The 21,388-nt window shown below is 42.3% G+C and overlaps 1 protein-coding gene and 1 long non-coding RNA gene across 4 annotated transcripts in view; one reads left to right on the forward strand and one right to left on the reverse strand.

Moving 5' to 3' along the window:
- Nucleotides 1-21,388, reverse strand: part of LOC138763918 (selenoprotein Pb-like) — a 60,968-nt gene that overhangs the window by 38,602 nt on the left and 978 nt on the right. The window contains exon 1 of one of the 3 annotated variants that reach the window (XM_069938898.1): nucleotides 6,059-6,162. The exons of 1 other annotated variant lie outside the window; for it this stretch is intronic. The gene's annotated coding sequence lies outside the window, so the exon portion shown is untranslated. Of the gene's footprint in view, nucleotides 1-6,058; nucleotides 6,163-21,388 lie in introns of those variants that run through there. One more of the 3 variants, XM_069938901.1, reaches the window with a different exon arrangement.
- LOC138763916 (uncharacterized) lies at nucleotides 6,939-15,948 on the forward strand. The gene is made up of 2 exons (XR_011357897.1): nucleotides 6,939-7,593; nucleotides 13,415-15,948. It is a non-coding gene; the product is annotated as an uncharacterized lncRNA (long non-coding RNA).

Genomic DNA, 21,388 nt, shown 5'->3' on the forward strand with positions numbered 1-21,388 from the left:
TGAACTGAGATTCTTGATATTTAGCTACACATGAGAAAATATGGCATTTGGAGGAATTGAAGCCAGAAAATTAAAGGTTTGTCTCCATTAGACTCGATTGGAGAAGCAAGCATAGCTAGTGCTTGCTGGGTGGCTTGGTACAAGGAATTAGATTCAGATGCCAACAGCTTGGGACTGTTTGTCGACAGGGCGACGCCGGCAGAACTCACATGGAGAAGGGCTCTACTCTTGTATACTGCTGGGGCTGCACTGTAGGAGATTTTCAAGACACTATTGATGCCTTGAAAAAGTATTTTCTTGTGGAATCAAATGCCACATTCCAACGCCATGTCTTTCGACAGATCAAACAGAGGGACATGGAAAGCATTGCTCAATTGGTCAAACAACTCAGAAAGGTGGCCGAAGGTTGCAATTATGGAGTAGATTTGGAAAAACTGATCAGGTGGTACAAAGTTGTACATCAAACCACTTGAGATGCAAGTTGTTGGATAAAGGTGAAACACTGGCAGAAACACTGAAGCATTTGAAGCAGTGGAAATTCAGTTTGAAATTGGATGGTCTCCCAGCTGGATATGATGGTGCAATTTCTGGTCAAGTTCACAAGATATTTACTGCTGCAAGCAAAGGACAGGAACATGGTAAGTGCACTAGTTATTTGGAACATCATGAATGTTACCGATGTGGCAATATAGGGCATTTTGGCAAGGATTTATGCTATCCGGCCAAAGGTCAAGTGTAAAGAAGCTGTGGTAGAAAGGGCCATTTTGCTAAGAAATGCAGAGCCCCACCCCAAGCAAGAGGTGAACCCAGACATGCAAATAATTGTGGAGGAAAAAGGGGGAGGAGAGGCGGACGTAAGCCAAGAGGTGAACAAAATGTGCGTCGTGTTGAAAAGGGCTTATGTGAATGTACACATGATGACGATCAGGAAAAACAAACTGAGATAAGATGTGCTTTTGCCATTAACAATAAACATGCAAATGCAAAGGTGCCAGTAGTAATTGGAGGTGTGAAGGTTGACATCATGGTGGACAGTGGGAGTGATACCAACATCATAGACAGAGTATTGTGGGAGGAACAAAAAAAAAAGATAAAATGTACAACCAGAAGATGTGAGAAAAAGTGGTTTCCAAACACCTTATCAAAGCCACTTCAAACAATTGGATGTTTTACAGCAGAGGTGCAGGTGGATGTCCAGAGTAATCTTACATCACCCACCATGATGGCAGAGTTTGTTGTCATAGAGGAAAGAGAGGAATCTCTACTGAGTAGGGAGACAGCGCAGGCAATGGGTGTATTACATATAGGCCTGAATGTGAACTCAGTGCAATCCTGTAGTGATCTGAAGGAGGAATTCCAGTCAGTTTTTGAAGGCTTTGGAAAACTAAGGAACAGGCAGATCAAACTGAAAATAGATCCAGAGGTCAGGTCAGTAGCACAACCCATGAGGAGGACACTGCTTGGGCTGAGGGAGATAGTAGAAGCAAAAATACATGAACTTATCCAACAAGACATAACTGAATCAGTGGAGGAACCGACACCTTGGGTCAGCCCAGTTGTTGTAGTCCCGAAACCCAATGGAGAGATCGGACTATGTATTGATAAGAGGAGAGCAAACGAAGCAGTAGTGAAGGATAGGCACCCCATTCCTATAGTGGAAGAAGTTCTACAGGAACTATCGACAAGCAAAGTCTTCAAAGTTGGATTTGAAATGGGGTTTCCATCAGCTCGAACTACAGCCAGAGTCAAGAAAAATCACTACATTCCTCACACATTGTGGACTGTTTAGATAAAAGAGGTTACTATTTGGTTTAAATGCTGCTCCAGAGATCCATCAACACAAAATCCACAAAGTCATCCAAGGCGTTCCAGGCACAGCTAACATCTCAGATGATATCAGTCCATGGTGCCACACATGAGGAACATGATGAGTGACTTAGACAGACATTAGCCCAGTTGAGAGATGCTGGATTGACAGTTAATGCAGATAAATGTTTGCTGGATGTATCCAAGATGGTGTTCATGGGTCACAAGCTGACTAGTGAAGATATCAATCCAACTGAAGATAAAATCAAGGCAGTTGCAGAGGTTCGAGAACCAAGGAATGCAACAGAAGTTAAGAGCTTCCTGGGCCTAGTGAACTTCTGTGCAAGGTTCATATTAAATCTAGCAACTATTGCAGAACCACTGAGGAGGCTAACAAGGAAAAATGCTCACTTTATATTCGGACCAGACCAAAGGAAGGCATTTCAGAAATTGAAAAAAGCCTGATGCGTGCATATACATTGGGATATTTTGATCCAAAGGCTCAGTCACAAGTTATAGCTGATGCTAGCCCAGTGGGACTAGGAGCAGTCCTAGTTCAGAAGTAAGGGAAACAATGGAGTGTGATTGTATATGTGAGCAAGTCACTTACTGATGTTGAAAGACGCTATTCACAGACAGAGAAGGAGGCCTTGGGACTTGTATGGGCCTTCGAACATTTCCAATGCTTATCTATGTGGTATAGAATTTTATCTCTTAACTGATCACAGCCCACTGGAAGCCATTTATTCTCCAAGATGGAAGCAGTTTACATAACAGGGAAAAACAATATTGACAATTTACTATCAAGGTTGCTGAAAGACGATGGGGTAAAGCACTCAATGCTTGAGATGGAGGCTGAATCATTCGTGAGATTCGTTGAAGTGAATGTTGCACCATGGGCAGTACAAACCAGGGAGATCGAGGAGGAATCGCGCATGGACCCAGAACTGATGGACATTAGGGATCGGATCAACAGCTGTCAAAATAAAACCTATGTGGCCATCAGAGATGAACTGCGCACAATGGAAGATGTGTACTCAGGGGAAACCGATTTGTCATTCCACAGAAATTGAGAGGGAGGATGGTAGCACTGGCTCACGAGGGACATTTGGAAGTTGTTGGGACAAAACAAAAGCCAGGAATGGAAAAAGATGTGGAAAAATATGTGAGATCATGTCATGGGTGTCAGGTGACAAGCAGACCTAACTCACCTGAACTGATACGAAGCACCCTGCTACCAGCAGGACCATGGGAGGATATTGCAGTCGACTTCTTAAGACCATAGAGTCGATTATGGTGGTTGTCAACTATTACAGCAGATATGAGGATGTCAAAATGAAATCAACAACAGCAGAAAAAACTATCGCATCACTGAGGGAGATCATCGCCAGACATGGCTTACCAGTGACTTTGCTATCAGACCATGGACCTCATTTCATATCAGAGATATTCTGAGAATTCATGAGAACCATTGGTGTACACCACCACAAGGTTACACCAAAATGGTCACAAGGCCAATGGAGAAGTTGAACGTCAGAATCAGTCACTGGAGAAAACAATGAGAATCACTCAAGCAGAAGACATGGACTGGAAATAAGCTCTTTTGACGTATGTAGCAGCATACAGAGTGACACCACATAGTACTACAGGAAAAAGTCCAGCAGAACTCTTGTTTGGAAGATCAGAATCAAAATACTACTGGTTGTTGACATAGTGAATGACCAGGAAGTGGAAGACCACAATGCTGAAAAGGGGCAACAAAGCTTTATGCAGACATGAAAAGGAATGCCAGACCTTCAGATATGATACCAGGGGATGAGGTATGAAAAAGTATCATCATCGCAATGCTCCATTGATGTCGATGCCAGATGAAACTGGGAGAGAGCAGAGCCAAGGTGATCAGCTTGATAGACCTAGAATGCACCAGCTGGAAAGAGAAACTACTGGAAACCAACATCAAGGCGGTAGACAAACTGAGCAGGACATCGTAGTCAGCAGTCCACAGGTGGGCTAGACAATATGAGGAGAGAGACCGCAACGTCAGCAACGACCACCAAGGAGATTTCAAGACTTCATGATGCAATAGCATGGTCTTTGTATATTATGGTTTGGAAATCTGTGTTTTGTGAATCATCCAGGAAAATATGTGATTTGGAAATTGAAGTTGATAATGGTATTGAAAATAATCAGTATTTAAAGATGACTGGTTTAAAAGTAGTTTAAGCATTATTCATTTATTTGATGATCCTTTGATAAGGGAGGGATGTCCTAGTGATAAATAATATAGTTTGGTTATCAACTACAATGCCTTGCAGGATAATATAGATTGGTTGTCAATTGTAATGGCTGGCATGTTGCACAGGACCAACAGGGAATGGTGGAATAAAACGGAGCATATTTAACTCATCCTAAGAGTGTTGACTTTATTTGACCTCAGGATTCAACAGGTAGCAGTCAAGATCTTGGTGAATAGCAAACAACTTAAAATCCAAAAAAATTACTCCTACATTTTAACAGCAAAAATATCAAAGCTAGCAACAAAGGCTCAGCACCGGCATGTTTTTAGCCCAAGCGAGATTGGTGTGGACGACATTGTAAGACATTGGTGAGCCCAAATTTGGATTATTGTGGGCAGTTTTGGTCACCTAACTACAGGCAATATATCAATAACATTGAAAAGAGTGCAGGGAAGATTGACTAGTATGTTGCCCGGACTTCAGGAATTGGGGTACAGGGAAAGGTATAGAGGTATTTAAAATTATGAGGGGGATAGACAGAGTAAATGTAGATAGATTTTTTTCCACTGAGGGAGAGGAGGTACAAACCAGATGACATGGGTTAAAGGTGAAAGGGGAAAAGTTCAGGGCGAACAGGAGGGGAAACTTCTTCACACAGCTGATGTGGTAAATCCAGGTTCAATTTTTAACATTTAAGAAGATTTTGGTCAGGTGCATGGATGGGAGAGGTATGAAGGGCTATGGGCAGGGCGCAGGTCAGTGAGAATAGGCAAAAAATGGTTCAGCACAGACTAGAGGGGTTGAGGTGGCCTGTCATTGTTCTATGGTTCTCCGCAGAGGGACCCAGTAGCATGCCCGACGGTGAACAAATAAAGACTTGGATGGACACTGGGAGTCAGGCAGCCTGCTGGGAAGGTCAGTCACCGTACAGATCCATGCATATGGCTTGGTCCGTGGGGTGCCTCCAGTTTTCTTTGTTCATTCAACATTCTAGCATCTGCGGTGTGTTTCTCCATCTGCTGCCAGTGTTTCGTCAGGAAATGGATGGTGGTTAGACCGCGGAAAAATGCACTTTGTCCACATTACGTTCGGTGTGAATTTCTTGGTGAATTTTGATAAGCCCCTTTTTTTAAAAGAATAAATAATAAGTTGCAACTATTGCACAAATGACCACTCACCTAAAAATGTCACTGATTCTTTGAAACAGCATACTTTTTTAAAGGTCAGGGCAAGCTGACTTGACCACCATGTCTCCACTTCTCATTAAAGAAAACAATTCCAATGTTCTGATATTGGCAAAAGAACTGCTACTTTTAAGACGAGTCCTTCGGTAAAACACGGACTGAAAGCCCGGCTGACTGGGAATAAGGCGAACTTGCAAATTGGACGGGAAAAAAAACTAGGCTGACCGATTTTCCCAGTGGGGAAGGTGAAATCAGTCTTAAAGAGACCAATCGGCAACTTCCACTGCAATCTTTGCACAATCTCGTAATGAAATTCATAGAGTTTGTAAAGACGTTTTAAGACTTTAATTATTATCGTTATTTAGAAAGGGCTTAATATGACTTTGCCTTAAAGTGTGGAAAAATGTTGCATCTTTGTCTCAAGAAAAATCACAGCGTCTTATTTTCGTATTAGACAAATGCTAATAACATTGGACAATCAACATCTTGCACTTTTTTCGCTCGTATTAATTCCACTAAGACCTCTCATGACGCTTAACCCAATTTTTTTTGCAGATATTCTACATTTGGAACTGGACCATATTTCTTTGTAGAATGTTAACCTGTTAGCATCCAGATGTTTTTGATTAAATGTAAAAGGAATGCAATTCAATACGGTGCCACACTTAAAATTAATGTGACAACAACCAACACTAAAATGCTTTGTTATTCACCAACATTTTGGAAATCAATATTTGTCATTGTCGACTCAATTTTCCTTTTTGCGCGGTCAATTCCACCGTTTGCAGGCAGAAATCCTACTCGGACCGTCTGAACGAATTTCGAACATACCTTAATCACATCCCTCAGAGAGCACGAAAGCAACCAGACCCTGAGCCGTGAAACGCCACCGCACGAAAGCCCCCCGAGTGCTCGCTGAAGTCCTGTATATGCCTCCACGAAAGCTCCGCCTCCAAGAACTGATGGGAGACTCAGATACGCCGTTTGAGCTGCACATCAACCCAAATTTCCGCACATTTTAAAAATCTTTGAATTGTATTTCTCAAACTGCCAAGGACGACAATCTTGTTTTAGAAAATAAATTACAAGTTCTGAGAATTCTTTTTGTTCTGTGTTTGTTCTGTTCGCCGACGTTGGTGTGCAAAATGGCCAGGATTTAAGACTGCACAGAGTACAATTTTTAATACGTGTGAAGACTTTTTTAAACTGTCTTTATTCGCGGATAAAGGGAGTAAACAGCAAAAATAGCTATGATTTGAAGAGGAATCAAAACTGAAGTCCTGAGTATATTTTTTAATTTTTTTAAATAAACTTTATTCACTGTAAAATATTTATGGACAGTGTCTGGACTTTTCAAATTCTAATGTCTTGTTCATATCTAGACAAAGGAAAAGGTGAAAAGTCTATTAACCTTCATATTCGTGTGCACATTTCAGCTGTTACACCACAATGGCAATTAATGTGGCTTCCTCGGGTTATTTCCCCCTTCTGCTGTTTGAGGGACTTTCCGACCAATCTTACTCCTCAATGTCCGGTAACGGAAAGATCCTAGACCGTGGCCTTTCCCTGCAGAGCTAATTGGCTGTGCTAATCCCCAGCGCGTCCCTCAGAACGCACACCACCACTGCTGCTGCCTGGACTGTGTCCGTTGGCAGCATTCCTCGCTGACCTCAAGTCCTGAATATTATCTACAAGTAAGGAGGAAAGGAATACATAAATTATGTTTATATCACTGAGAATAGTTCGATGTGTTATGTAAATAGTGAACTAATTATATTTTTTAAAGTAAATAATTGCTTTGCAATGGGAAATAGTGCACACAATTGCAGAGATCAGGAAGTTGGCAGATGTTGTGTGACTCAATGTTCAGTTTAAAATTAAAATTTCACCAAAGGTTGCAAAATGTATATTTGTCATGGTTCAACAAAGAGGGCAAATGTTGTAAAATTCAGTTGCCTTTAGAGAGAGTTCTCACAAGCTGATTGTAAAGTTTTTGTACTGCATATATCTGAAGAGTGAAATTTTACTTCCAGTTATTTCTTGACACAAGTAATTATGCAGTCATGCCCTTTGCATTCATACAAATGTTTTTTTTCCATGCATGTTAGCAGTACGATGATCCAGAGTATTAATAAAACTTTTGACTCACCCGGAAGGAGTGAATAGCAAAGAAGGGAAGAGGTCAAAGTGTAGGTATTGTGACATATGGTGAAGTTGCAAAAGAGAAATGGATGTTTTTTCCCCTCAGTGAGGAAGGGAAAGTGGAAATGGGTGTTTATGGAGATGGATGAATGAACCAGGGAGTCTTGAAGGGAGTGAACCCCTGGAATGCTGAAAGGGGAAGAAACAAGATATGATTAAATAATGTGAGTGGGTGCAAAATAAGATCAAGTGAACCAATTCCCTTTTCTGTGTGGGAGGACTAAAGGTGAGAGCAGATGTGTGGGGAATAGAACAGGTGTCATATAGAGAATTTAGGTTAAAATGACTTAAGTTAAAATGTGATGATTAATCATAAAAAGGGAAGCCAGAACGGACAGGGAGCTTACTAGCAGCCAAAAGGTTCTGCTGAATATGTTTTTTTAAACCTTTCTTTTCATGGTCATAGTGAGAGACATGCAGGAGACAAAAGATTGATAAGAAGGGTGAGAAACAGAATTTAGTGTATGTAGAGTTCACAGCGTACGTAACGAACGTGATAATTAAAAATGCAGTTATACTTAGAATGCTTTTGTAATACTAACCAATTAAAACAGTATTAATAAGAAGGGGAAGGGCAAACAATAAGGGTATAAAAATCAATGCACTGTATGTATCGGGGCTTAACTGGTGAGAAGCCAGTTGAGTCCAACTCTGCAGACTTGTAAATAAAGCTTGTCGTGTCATCAGTTTTAAAGAGACTCATGTGTGAGAAGTTTTATTTCTGACAAATGGGGGCTCGTCCGGGATCTACACTCCGGCCGTGAGGGGAGGCGAGAAGAGGGACATCGGAGGCGGTGCACCCCGCTGAGTTCAGCGGCTCCTAGTCCCTTGCTCGTCGCTTCGGGCGGCTTGAGCGAGTGGTATCCGGACAAGGTGACACGACAAGACGGAGAGGAGAAGGGTGACGGTTCAATCCCCGGGAAGAAACCGGTAAGTCACGACTTACGATTGTGGTGTGGGGATTGGGTAACAGGTGTAACGGGATACACCTGTTTGGATAAAAAACCTAACGTAATAGATCAGGTATAGAGCTTTTGTCGTGGCGTGAGGACCCTGTCGTGGGACTCTAGGATAGACCCCAGGGAAACCTCGGCGGTAACCGAAGGAGGGACAGCACCTCCGACGAAGTGCCGAGAAGAAAGGGGTCAACCCCAGGGAAACCTCAGCGGTAACCGAAGGAGGGACAGTACCTCCGACGAGGCGTCTGAGAAGAAGGGAGTAGGGTCCAGAACGAGAGGGTCCTCAGCAACGATAAACAGATCTAGGTGGGAAAATGGGAGGATCAAAATCTAAGGGCTCGTCTGAAAATTCAGGACAATTCCTGGGAGTTCCCCTTGACAGCCCTTTGGGGAGAATGTTTGAAAATTGGGATAGTAAAAAATATCGAGACAAAAACAAGAAAAAGATGGTCCAATATTGTCTCCTTTGGTCGAAACAACCTATTAAAGGTTCCTCGGTCTGGTGGCCGAAATTTGGATCCGATGAGGATTGGGTTAGACAAGCATTAAACATATATGTAAATTCGAGACCAAAGGTGAATCAAGAAGAGTCAGCATATGCATTTTGTTGGGTTCCCTGGCCAGGATCCTTAACAAAATGTTTTAAATTGAGGGTAGCGGGAGAAAAGAAATGGGAACCTCTGGACAACCTTCCCCCTCCTTATATTCCCCCGGTGCCTACTGCGCCCGAGGAAAGCTCATTACCGGAGGGGAAAGGTGATGAATCTGATTGCCCCGAAAGGGGCCGGGAAAAAAAGGATGAATTAAGGGAGTCGGACCCTAAACTTCCACCGGTAAACCGACCCTGGACAAGATCCCAGGCTGGTCCAGGACCATCAAAGTTTTCAATAAGCCTAAATCCCCTGAGGGAAGTTCCTATGGGAGGACCGGGAGGGGGAACGGGATATGTGAATGTTCCCCTAACTAGTACAGAGGTGCGGGGATTTAAGAAAGAAATGAAAAAGTTTTTGGAAGATCCTATAGGACTGGCTGAACAGCTTGACCAATTCCTGGGACCAAACACATATACGTGGGAAGAGATGCAGGCAATAATGGGAACATTATTCTCACCCCAGGAGAGGCAGATGATTCGACGGGCTGCCCTCCTCATGTGGGAATATGAACAACCTGGGGACCCCAGACCCCATGAACAAAAATATCCCTTAAATGAACCCAGGTGGGACAAACGAATACCCGAGGGATTGGCAAGTATGAGACAATATAGAGAGTGGACAATTAAAGGGATACGGGAGGCTGTGCCAAAGGGTCACAATTTCACCAAGGCATTTGGGAACCACCAGGGGAAAGACGAGTCCCCTACTGATTTTTTGGAGAGGGTGAGAAAGAATGTCCAACAGTATGCGGGCGTGGACCCTAGTACACCAATGGGTGAACAGCTTATTCGAATTGAATTTGTTTCCAAATCATGGCAGGACATTAGAAAGAAACTAGAAAAGGAGGAGGACTGGAGCGAAAAACCCCTAAGTGACCTGTTAAAAAAGGCGCAAAAAGTACATGTGCAGAGAGAAGAAGAAGATCAAAAGAGGGCGACAAAGGTTATGGTACAGACTATCCGACAGATGAATGCCGAATCCAGAGGGGAAAGAAAACAAAACCTTCCTCTAAACAATCCAAGATATCCAAGAGAGGGAAGACCCCGGAGGTTCGTTAAGTGCTATTACTGCAATGAGGAAGGACACTTTAAGAGGGAATGCCCCCGATACAAGAGGGAATTGCGTGCCCTCGAACTTATGGAAGAAGATTAGGGGTGTCAGGGGTTCCAAATGTTAGGGACCAAGTATAAGAGGGAACCCCTGGTAAAACTAAAAATTGGTCCCAAGGGAGAAGAGGTGGTGTTTATGGTGGACACAGGAGCGGAACGAAGTAGTGTAATAACTGTGCCAATCGGAACTGAACCTGTAAAAAGTAATTTGACAATTTCTGGGATAGAAGGGGCTCCCAGAATGGTATCAATAATTCCCCAAGTAACAGTGAAACTGGAAGAAAGAGAAGGGGTACAAGACCTCTTGTTGTTACCGTCGGCTGGATTTAACCTCCTAGGAAGGGACTTACAGGCTCTCCTAGGTTTGGGTGCTCTCCCTGTGAACGGAGAAGTGCGAGTCCACCTCTGTGCTTTAAAGGAAGAGGATGAACGGCAGATTGACGAGAGAGTCTGGTATAAGGAGGGAAATCGAGGAGGTCTGGACATCCCACCTTTACATGTCACATTAATACCAGGTCATCAGCCGGTAAGGAAACGTCAGTATCCTATTTCTTTAGAAGGGAGAAAAGGGCTACAGCCGGTAATTGAGACTCTAATACGAGACGGACTATTGGAAGAATGCATGTCACCTTATAACACCCCTATACTCCCAGTGAAAAAGTCAGATGGATCCTATCACCTAGTTCAGGATCTAAGAAGTTTGAATGCTATTGTTCAGACCCGCCACCCAGTGGTGCCTAATCCCTATACTATTATGAGTCGGATTCCCCCAGATCATGAGTGGTTTAGTGTTATCGACTTGAAGGATGCCTTCTGGACGTGTCCATTAGAAGAGGAAAGTAGAGATATGTTTGCGTTTGAATGGGAAAATCCATGGACAGGTAGACGGAGACAGCTTCGGTGGACTGTATTGCCCCAAGGTTTCACTGAATCTCCGAACCTGTTTGGACAAATGCTAGAACAAATCCTGGTGGACTATCCACAATCTGATGATTCCCAACTAATGCAGTATGTGGACGATTTACTATTATCAGGACCCAAGGAACAAGAAATGAGGGGAGATACAATTAGACTCGAATTATCTGGGGAAAAAGGGTCTACGGGTGTCCAGGAACAAGTTACAGTTTGTTGAGAGAACTGTGGTATATCTGGGACACCAGATAAGTAAAGGACAGAAACGGATTACCCCTGAACGGATTGCGGGAATCACTAGAATGCCGTTACCCCGTAATAAGAAGGAAATAAGACAATTCCTGGGACTCTTAGGTTACTGTAGGTTATGGATAGAGGACTACTCAGCTTTGGTGAAGTTTATGTATGAAAAGCTGACAAATGAAAATGAATATCCATTGAAATGGACCCAGGAGGAGGAGGGATGGTTTGAGGACTTGAAGCATCGCCTGACACGAGCCCCAGTACTCACTCTGCCCTCTTTAAAACAGCCCTTCCAGCTATTTGTCACTCATAACCAAGGAACAGCTGTGGGAGTTTTAACACAGGAAAAAGGCGGTCAGCGACACCCAGTGGCTTTCCTTTCCAAAATGATGGACCCAGTGTCTCGCGGATGGCCGACGTGTATCCAGGGAGTAGCGGCTGCTGCTCTGTTGGTAGAGGAAGCACGTAAACTTACTTTTGGAGGAAAGATGACTGTGTACACCTCCCATTCTGTGAGTGTTTTATTAACACAAACTGCCCATCGATGGCTGACTGATTCTCGCATATTAAAGTATGAAACCATTTTAATGGTCGGAGAAGATCTACAGTTTGCAAAGATTAATAGCTGCAACCCAGCTCAATTTTTATACGGCAGTGAAACAGAGAGAGAGGTGGAGCACGACTGTGTCGAGTTGACAGATCTTCAGACCAAGACCTGAGAAGACCTTTGCGATACTCCGCTGGGAGAAGGATATGAATTCTACATTGACGGCTCCGCCAGATGTGTTGACGGAATGAGAAGAAGTGGGTATGCTATAATAGAAGGAAATACTTGGAAAGTAGTAGAATCCACGAGACTACCCGGAAGCTGGTCAGCACAATCCTGTGAACTATATGCCTTGCAAAGAGCCCTCAGAATACTGGCAAAGAAAATTGGAACGATTTACACTGATTCCAAATACGCATACGGGGTAGTGCATACCTTTGGTAAGATCTGGAAGGAGCGTGGTCTAATTACATCAAGAGGAAAGGAATTGGCACACGAACAGATGATTACTCTGACTTTAGAAGCCTTGACATTACCCCAGGAAATAGCAGTGGTCTACATACCAAGCCATCAGAGGGGAGATACCCCGACAGCAATTGGAAACAGACTGGCTGATGAAGAAGCCAAAAGGGCAGCCATGCAACAAGAAGTCCGTTTGCTGACCTTAATCCCAATAAGGCAAGGCATAAAGAAGGCTCCCATTTTCACTGCTAAGGAAGAAAAGGACATGGCTCAGCTGGGCGCAAGCCAGCTGCCTGATGGAACATGGAAGACACCAGATGGAAGAATGGTTCTAAATAAAGAAATAACTCGCAATATTTTAAAACACCTGCATCATCAGAGCCACTGGGGCACCCAAGCCTTATGTGACACAGTGCTTTGAGAATATGTGTGTAAGGGAATCTACACCTTGGCCCAACAGGAGGTGCAGAATTGTCACCTATGCACAAAAATTAATAAGAAGGTAATGAGGACAGGGACCATGGGAGGTCAACCATTAGCCATACGCCCTTTTCAACGTATCCAGATCGACTTCACAGAGTTACCTCAAGTCCAAAGATGGAAGTATCTGTTGGTGATAATAGATCACTTTACCCGATGGGTGGAAGCCTTCCCAACAGTAAATGCTACAGCCTCTACAGTAGCTCGCCTCCTCCTAGAGCAGATAATCCCCAGATATGGTATAATGGATTCTATAGACTCAGACAGGGGTCCACATTTTTCTTCAAAAATCCAACAATTGATTTGTAATGCATTACAGGTCTCTTGGAAATTGCATACCCCTTGGCATCCACAAAGCTCAGGGAGGGTTGAACGTATGAATGGAACCCTAAAAATGCAATTGACAAAATTAATGGTGGAAACTAAAATGCCTTGGATAAAGTGTCTGCCCCTGGCTTTATTGAGAATTTGTACTGCCCCACGAAAAGATGTAGGGTTGTCCCCTTATGAAATGATGTTTGGGCTTCCCTTCTGGAGTACAGTTGAGGGGTGTCCCACCTTGGGGGAAGGGGATATATTTGTTAGGAACTATTTACAGGCACTGTCACGCTCTCTTACAGATTTACGAAAGAGAGGACTATTGGCACAAACACCGCCTCTAGACTTTTCTTTACACAAAGTGGAACCAGGAGACTGGATTCTCATCAAGACCTGGAAAACTGAAAAACTCCAGCCCCAGTGGGAAGGTCCATACCAAGTTCTCTTAACTACAGAGGCTGCAGCACGAACAAGAGAGAAGGGGTGGACGCACGCATCCAGATTTAAGGGACCTGTAGAGGCGCCTCAGGACCCTGATACGAACTCAGATTGGACTTGTGTTCCTGGAGAAAAACCTCTTACCTTACGATTTCGCAGAAAGACTTGATTCACAATGTTATTGTTATGTTCTTTGATTTTTCTTAGTTTGCCTATGTCTTTATCAGGTGTGAAATGTAAGAAATGCAGAGACACAGTGGTCCTGTTTCAGGACCACATTTGGGGAAGAAAGGAAGGTAATTTCATTTCCCATACCTCAGTTCCTGAGAAATGCTGGGCAGAAAATACCACCCAACATCCATATACCCCTTGTATGGAAAAAGAAGGAAATAATATGGGTCATTATATACAGATTCCTAATACCACTCCTTTCCCTCTTAACGGTTGGAAGGGTGACTCAGGCCCACCATGCCCTGATGGACTCTGGTTTTGCATACACCAGCGTACTGTTCCAATGAAAAGTTCCACTCCACACTCGAAAGTGCCTGCCCCTTTAAGACAGCCGGACTTAGTTCGAGTCCATCCAAATAACCATGAAAGTTTCGGTAATGCAATTGGGGGAGATAACCTTTTTGTAGATCTTGCAACTAAAATTGCAGGAACTTTTAATGTAACCAATTGTTGGGTCTGCGGGGGTCCACGGATGTCAGAGCAATGGCCTTGGTGGGGGGTGCCCCTCAATTCATTGACCATGATTTCCCGAATTTGGACAACTAACCGAACGAGATCAAGAGAAACTTGGTCTCTCTCTAACGTCCCCTTTGGTTTTTATTGTCTCTCACGAACCGGCAAATACCCAGTAGGAAAAAGTCCCTGCAAGGCTGTATGGATTCGCATTTCGCCTGGTATTTTCACTTGGTTTCCTAAACCCCTGACTTGGTTCTTATCCACTGTTTTTAAAACTAATTGCCTACCCCTGTCTAATAGCAGTATTCAGCTTTGGAATTGTACCAGTTCCACCATCACAGGACCATACCAATCAAACCCCGTTCTTAAAAGAGTTTGGGAAAGGGGGTATGGAGTATCCCCAAATGGATTATTCTGGGTATGTGGTAATAAAGCTTATACTCGTCTTCCCTCACAGTGGAGTGGAACTTGTTTCCTAGGAATAATCCGCCCAGAATTTTTCCTCCTACCCCACAATCACGGTCATAAATTAGGCGTGAAGGTTTTTGATACATTACACCGTCAGCCCCGCTCTAGCACGGTACATTTGGGACAATGGGGAGATGATTGGCCTCCAGAACGCATAATTCAATATTATGGTCCCGCTACATGGGCTCAGGTTGGATCTTGGGGTTATCGTACTCCTATTTATATGTTAAATCGCATTATTCGCTTACAAGCAGTCCTTGAAATTGTTACAAATCAAACAGCTCTAGCCCTGCAATTACTTGCATCCCAGCAAGGTCAAATGCGCTCTGCTATATATCAGAACCGTCTGGCCCTAGACTATCTCCTAGCCACGGAAGGAGGTGTATGTGGAAAGCTTAATTTGACTAACTGCTGCTTACAGATTGATGATAATGGCCAAGCCATTCGAAAAATCGCTGATAATATTCGTACTTTGTCCCATGTACCGGTTCAAACCTGGCATCCTTTTGCACAATTAAATTGGATGGACAAATGGTTTGGGGGAACCTGGTGGCGTACCTTCTTGTGGGTCATCGGAGGTATTTTATTCCTCCTACTTATTTTGCCCTGTATTATTCCCTGTCTACGCAGCCTGGTGATTTCCATGGTCCAACAGGCTATGCAACCAGGGGGACTGGGAGACCCTGTTAGAATTTTACTTCAGCACGAGATTAATGTATCATAAAACGTTTCTCTTCCCCAGGTTAAAATCCCCATTCATATCTATATATATTACACACATTTTAAAGAGAGAAAGGGGTGGATTGTTATATAGAGAATTTAGGTTAAAATGACTTAAGTTAAAATGTGATGATTAATCATAAAAAGGGAAGCCAGAACGGACAGGGAGCTTACTAGCAGCCAAAAGGTTCTGCTGAATATGTTTTTTTAAACCTTTCTTTTCATGGTCATAGTGAGAGACATGCAGGAGACAAAAGATTGATAAGAAGGGTGAGAAACAGAATTTAGTGTATGTAGAGTTCACAGCGTACGTAACGAACGTGATAATTAAAAATGCAGTTATACTTAGAATGCTTTTGTAATACTAACCAATTAAAACAGTATTAATAAGAAGGGGAAGGGCAAACAATAAGGGTATAAAAATCAATGCACTGTATGTATCGGGGCTTAACTGGTGAGAAGCCAGTTGAGTCCAACTCTGCAGACTTGTAAATAAAGCTTGTCGTGTCATCAGTTTTAAAGAGACTCATGTGTGAGAAGTTTTATTTCTGACAGTTCTCACAAGCTGATTGTAAAGTTTTTGTACTGCATATATCTGAAGAGTGAAATTTTACTTCCAGTTATTTCTTGACACAAGTAATTATGCAGTCATGCCCTTTGCATTCATACAAATGTTTTTTTTTCCATGCATGTTAGCAGTACGATGATCCAGAGTATTAATAAAACTTTTGACTCACCCGGAAGGAGTGAATAGCAAAGAAGGGAAGAGGTCAAAGTGTAGGTATTGTGACATATGGTGAAGTTGCAAAAGAGAAATGGATGTTTTTTCCCCTCAGTGAGGAAGGGAAAGTGGAAATGGGTGTTTATGGAGATGGATGAATGAACCAGGGAGTCTTGAAGGGAGTGAACCCCTGGAATGCTGAAAGGGGAAGAAACAAGATATGATTAAATAATGTGAGTGGGTGCAAAATAAGATCAAGTGAACCAATTCCCTTTTCTGTGTGGGAGGACTAAACGTGAGAGCAGATGTGTGGGGAATAGAACAGGTGTCATTGAGTGAAATACAAAAATCTGTAGATGCTGTGATTGAAGTAAAAACACATCGAAATGATGGAGGAACTCAGCCAGTCTTTTCAGCGTCCATGGGAGACAAAGGTATATTCCTGACATTTCAGGCCTAAGCTCTTCTTCATGGAATAAGCAGAATGAGCCAAAAGCAAGAAATCTCAGCAAGTCTCAGAATTCAGACAATGTTGATTGGGGAAAGGAACCCAGATAAACAAAGAGTATTAATTGGATATGATAAGGTGCATGAGGCCATGGTCAGTCTTGACAATACGGGAATGGGATGGAGAATTGAAATGGGTGGCCACTGGGAGATCCACACTATTTGGAAGACAAGGCTGAGGTGCTCAACAAAGTGATCTCCCAGTCAGCACCCAGTCTCTCCAATGCAAAGAAGACCACTGCAGATTCACAAGCAAAACATTACTTCAGTTGCAAGGACTGTTTGGGGCCCCAATTGGTGCTGAGCGAAGAGTGTGGATGCAAGTGGAACACCTCCTGCAGTCACAGGGGTAGGCCCCAAGGGAACAATTGGGGGGGAGGGAGGAGTGGACAAGGGAGTCAGAAAATGTGCCATAGTTGAATAGGGTTGCGAAGAAGGCATTTCATGTTTCCTTTATATTGAGAAAATGAGTTAGGTCATCACATTGCAACCATGCAAAATGTTGGTTAGGCTGTACTTAATGATGGTGAAATTTAAAAATTAGACAAACAGCACAGTAACATGCCATTTTGGTGCATGAGTACATGCCGCCCAATTACACCCAATTAACTCGCAACCCCAGTACATTTTGAACGGTGGGAGGAAACTGGAGGACCTGGAGGAAACGCAAGCAGACATGGGGAGAACATGCAAGCTCCATACAGACAGCGTGGGATTCGAATCCAGGTGCTGATCATTGGCGTTGTAACAGTGTTACACTAACCTCGATGTGAACAATGCCGTGAAATGTTCAATTCTATTTACTTTTCAGACCCTGCATCAGTCTGCAAGTAGCAAGACCTACAAGATCCACAGAAAACAATCACAGCACAACTCCAACAAGAGATTATAACCAATTACCAAGTTCAATGTATACTTGGTAATATATCCTAGGAGTGACCATTAACTTGAATCTCCACTAAACTGATCAAATAAATAAATGGACATGAGCAGGTTGGAGGCAAGATTTTCTGAAGCAACCATCTCAGTTCGTGTCCTGAAAACTTAAATCCATTGCCAAAGCCAATTATATTCATTCTACATGGCTGGTGAACTATACCATCAACAAAATTCATTGCAGTACTCTAATAGCAGCTGCCAGACCTGTGGCCTTTACTATCAAGAACATTAAGGGGACACACCATTCTTGATTTTAAAATATAACACTACTCATTGATCACCTTTCAGTCCAAATGCTGGAACTTTCTATTCAATAATTTTATGGGAATATCTTAAGCAGATGGTCAATTCAGGATTGACCATAAACATTAGTGACACCAGTTACATCCTGTAAAATGAATAATTAATTATGGGGATGGGGTGCTGTAGGTGAGAAACATAATTTTATCAGGATAATTACATTTCAAATCGAAATGTAAATGTTGAAATGGTGCTGATATTATTTTCTTTTATTATCTATATTGATATTCTATGATTCCTGTCAACTCTTCAACAATATCTTGTAAATAACCAAGACAAACAACATGGTTACTCCAGTAACACTAATAGAAATGATCTACCAATATCCTGGATTTAGAAATGGCTTGACCAGAAAGACAGAGGGTGGTTGTAGATGGTTCGTATTCTGCATGGAGGTCAGTGACCAGTGGTGTTCTGCAAGGACCTGTTCTTGGACCCCTCCTCTTGGTGATTTTTATAAATGACCTGAATGAAGAAGCGTCAGGGTGAGTTAGTAAGTTTGTGGATGATACGAAAGTTGGAGGTTACAGAGGGATCTTGAGGAATGCAGAGCTGGGCTGAGATGTAGCAGATACAGTTTTACCCCAAAAAACTGTGAAGTGGTTCATTTCAGTAGGTCAAATTTGAGGGCAGAATACAATGTTAATGGGATGACTCAGAGAGGTGTGGAAGAAATGAAAGATCTTGGGGTCTGTGTCCATAGGAAACTCAAAGCTGCTCCTCAGCTTGATGGTGTCGTTAACAATGAGCATGGTATGTTGGCCTTCATTAAATGTGGGATCAAGTTCAGGAACTGTGAGGTAATGTTGCTGCTGCTTGCTTTGACCCCACTTGGAATATTAAAATTCTGGTCACTGTTTTATTTCTGATATGTATAGATTGTTACAGGAAAAATGGATAAAGTAAATATGTATAAAATTAAAGAGAAATGGGAGAAAGGTTTAAATATTGTATTGGCAGAGGAAGAATGGTCACAAATGTGTGTTGATAGAGTTGCAAAATTAATTAATGTGAGATATAATATGGTTAATTATAACTTTTTGCATCAATTATATTTCACTCCTGAGAAATTGAAAAGATATGGATTTAGTACAACAGATTTATGTTTTAGATGTGGAGAACAGATTGGTACTTTTGTACATTCAGTTTGGTTGTGTAAGAAAATTAAATATTTTTGGAAGGAAATTAAAATTTTTGAAAGATTTGTTTAAAATGGATATTCAGTTGGATCCAAGGTTATGTCTATTGGGATATGATAAGGTGGTTATATGGAAGAATGATGTACAACTAAATTTGCAAAGATGGCATAAATGAATTACAATCTTGTTTGTATTTAGAAAAATTAACATATAATGTGAAAAATAATAATTCTTTCTTTATTGATATGTGGGGATTATATTTGAAATGTATGGCTACAGAAATTAACTAATTGTAATAAGTTTGGCACACTAATCAGGGAATATCATTTTTTTGTTGTAAGTTTTTTTGGGGGGAGGGGGGATGTAATGGAAGATTCTAACCGTGTTTTTTACTTTTGCAGTGGCTGAGAACCTGCTTGTTTTTTAGAATCAGCAGACATAAGCTAAATTCCACCGAGGGGCCAGAGATGCTGTTATCTGACGAAAGGACATCTGTGTACCAAGAACATTTAATCTTCTTGCTTGTTTTGGTCACAGACTGTCAGAGGCCTAGCCTTGATGCAAAATAAACCATTGTATTCAAAGTGATAAGCTGAAAATTACATTATTCGATAGAACTAGCATGCTAGCTTGCTCGCTTATCTTTCTTGCTGTGTTGGGAATAGGTGCTTGGGTAAGCAGTCTTTGGGTAATATAAGCCATGGTCCCGCTGCTGAAGTTTGAGACTCTCCGAGAGGTGGCAACATCTCTCAGCAAGAAGAACTTCTAGAGTCCAGCCAACGTCCCGGTCGGGGGAGGTGGAGAACCTGCTACCGGCGCCCCGACAACCTACTACAAGTGTGCAGTCGTTGCCTCGCCTTGGCAGTTGGGACCAGTCCAGGCATTGATAAGTATAATTGGGAAGGGCTTGCATATTGTAATTTGAAATCAGCTTTTGAATTTGTAATAAACATTTGTATAAACTGAACTGCTCTTGGTGTGTGTGTCTATTTCCTTTCGGTAGCTCAAACACTGTGACCAATCTAAAATGAACAAAATGAGAGGTATAAGTTTACCCAGGACAGGGAATTGGGGGAAGTTTTTTTTAGGATTTTTAGTGGGTTTTTTTGTGTTATAGGAGGGAGGAGAGGGGTTATAGTTTTTTTTTCTGTAATTTGAAAATTTAAATAAAATTTGAAAAAAGATTCTGGTCACCTCACTGCAGAAAGAATGTGGATAGTTTTGAGCAAATTCAGAGGAAATTTACAAGGATACCATCTGGATTGGAGAGAATTGATCTTTTTTCCTTGGAGCAACAGAGGATGATGGGTGACTTGATAGAGGTGCATAAAATCATGGGAGGCATTGAACATGTGGGTAAGCAGAGGCTTCTTTCCAGGGCTGAAATGGCTAACACGAGGGGGCATAGATTTGAGGTACTTGGGAGTAAGTACAGGAAGGAATGTAAGAGGCATGTTCCCCACCCCCCCCCCCCCCCCCCATACAAAGATAGGTGGATTTGAAAGGAATACACTGCTAGCCTTGGTAGTGGAGCCAGGTATAATAGAATATTTTAAGAGACAATTAGATAAATATATGGAACTGAGAAAAATGGTCATATAGTTGGGAAACTATAAATAGTTGTTTGAGTAGGTTATTAGTTGGACACAACACTGTAGACCAAAGGGCCTGTACTGTGCTGTGGATCGCTATGATTTTTCTTTTTAAAAATATTTTTTATTGGTGTTAACATTATAAATAATTAAACAGTAGTTATAAATTATGCCATAAGATTCAAGAGAGAAAATAAAGAATTACAGTACAACTCCGATTATCTGAAATGGTCGGGACCTGGCATATGTCCGATAAATGATTTTTGGAGAAATGGGCATTTTTTAAAAAAAAGTCCTGTAGCAACAGCAAATTACTTGTAACAGTGTTTAAGCAACAACAAAGGAAGGCTTTTTAAGCATTGACATTTAATTCTCACCAAAAATATGCTGGCTGCTACGGATCACCGTTACCTCCCCAACGAGGCCCCACTCCTGCCCAGGAGCCCGACATCTGTGGTCAGTTCGGCTCCAAAAAAAATTTGGATAAATGAGGATTTTGGAGAATTCAATTTTGGATAATCAGAGTTCTACTGTGTTTCAAATAAATCTTTCATTATTTTAAAAAAAAATCAGAGCACAGTAACATGAACGCAGAGAATTTAACCACACACAAAAAACCCAAAACAAAAAAAAACAAGAAAAAAATTAATCAATCTCCCCCCCCCTTTCCCCCTCCCCCCCTCCCCCCCCCTTTCCCCCTCCCCCCCCCTTTCCCCCTCCCCCCCCCTTTCCCCCTCCCCCCCCCTTTCCCCCTCCCCCCCCCTT

This window comes from Narcine bancroftii, chromosome 5, assembly GCF_036971445.1.
Source record: "Narcine bancroftii isolate sNarBan1 chromosome 5, sNarBan1.hap1, whole genome shotgun sequence".
Lineage (NCBI taxonomy): Eukaryota > Metazoa > Chordata > Chondrichthyes > Torpediniformes > Narcinidae > Narcine > Narcine bancroftii.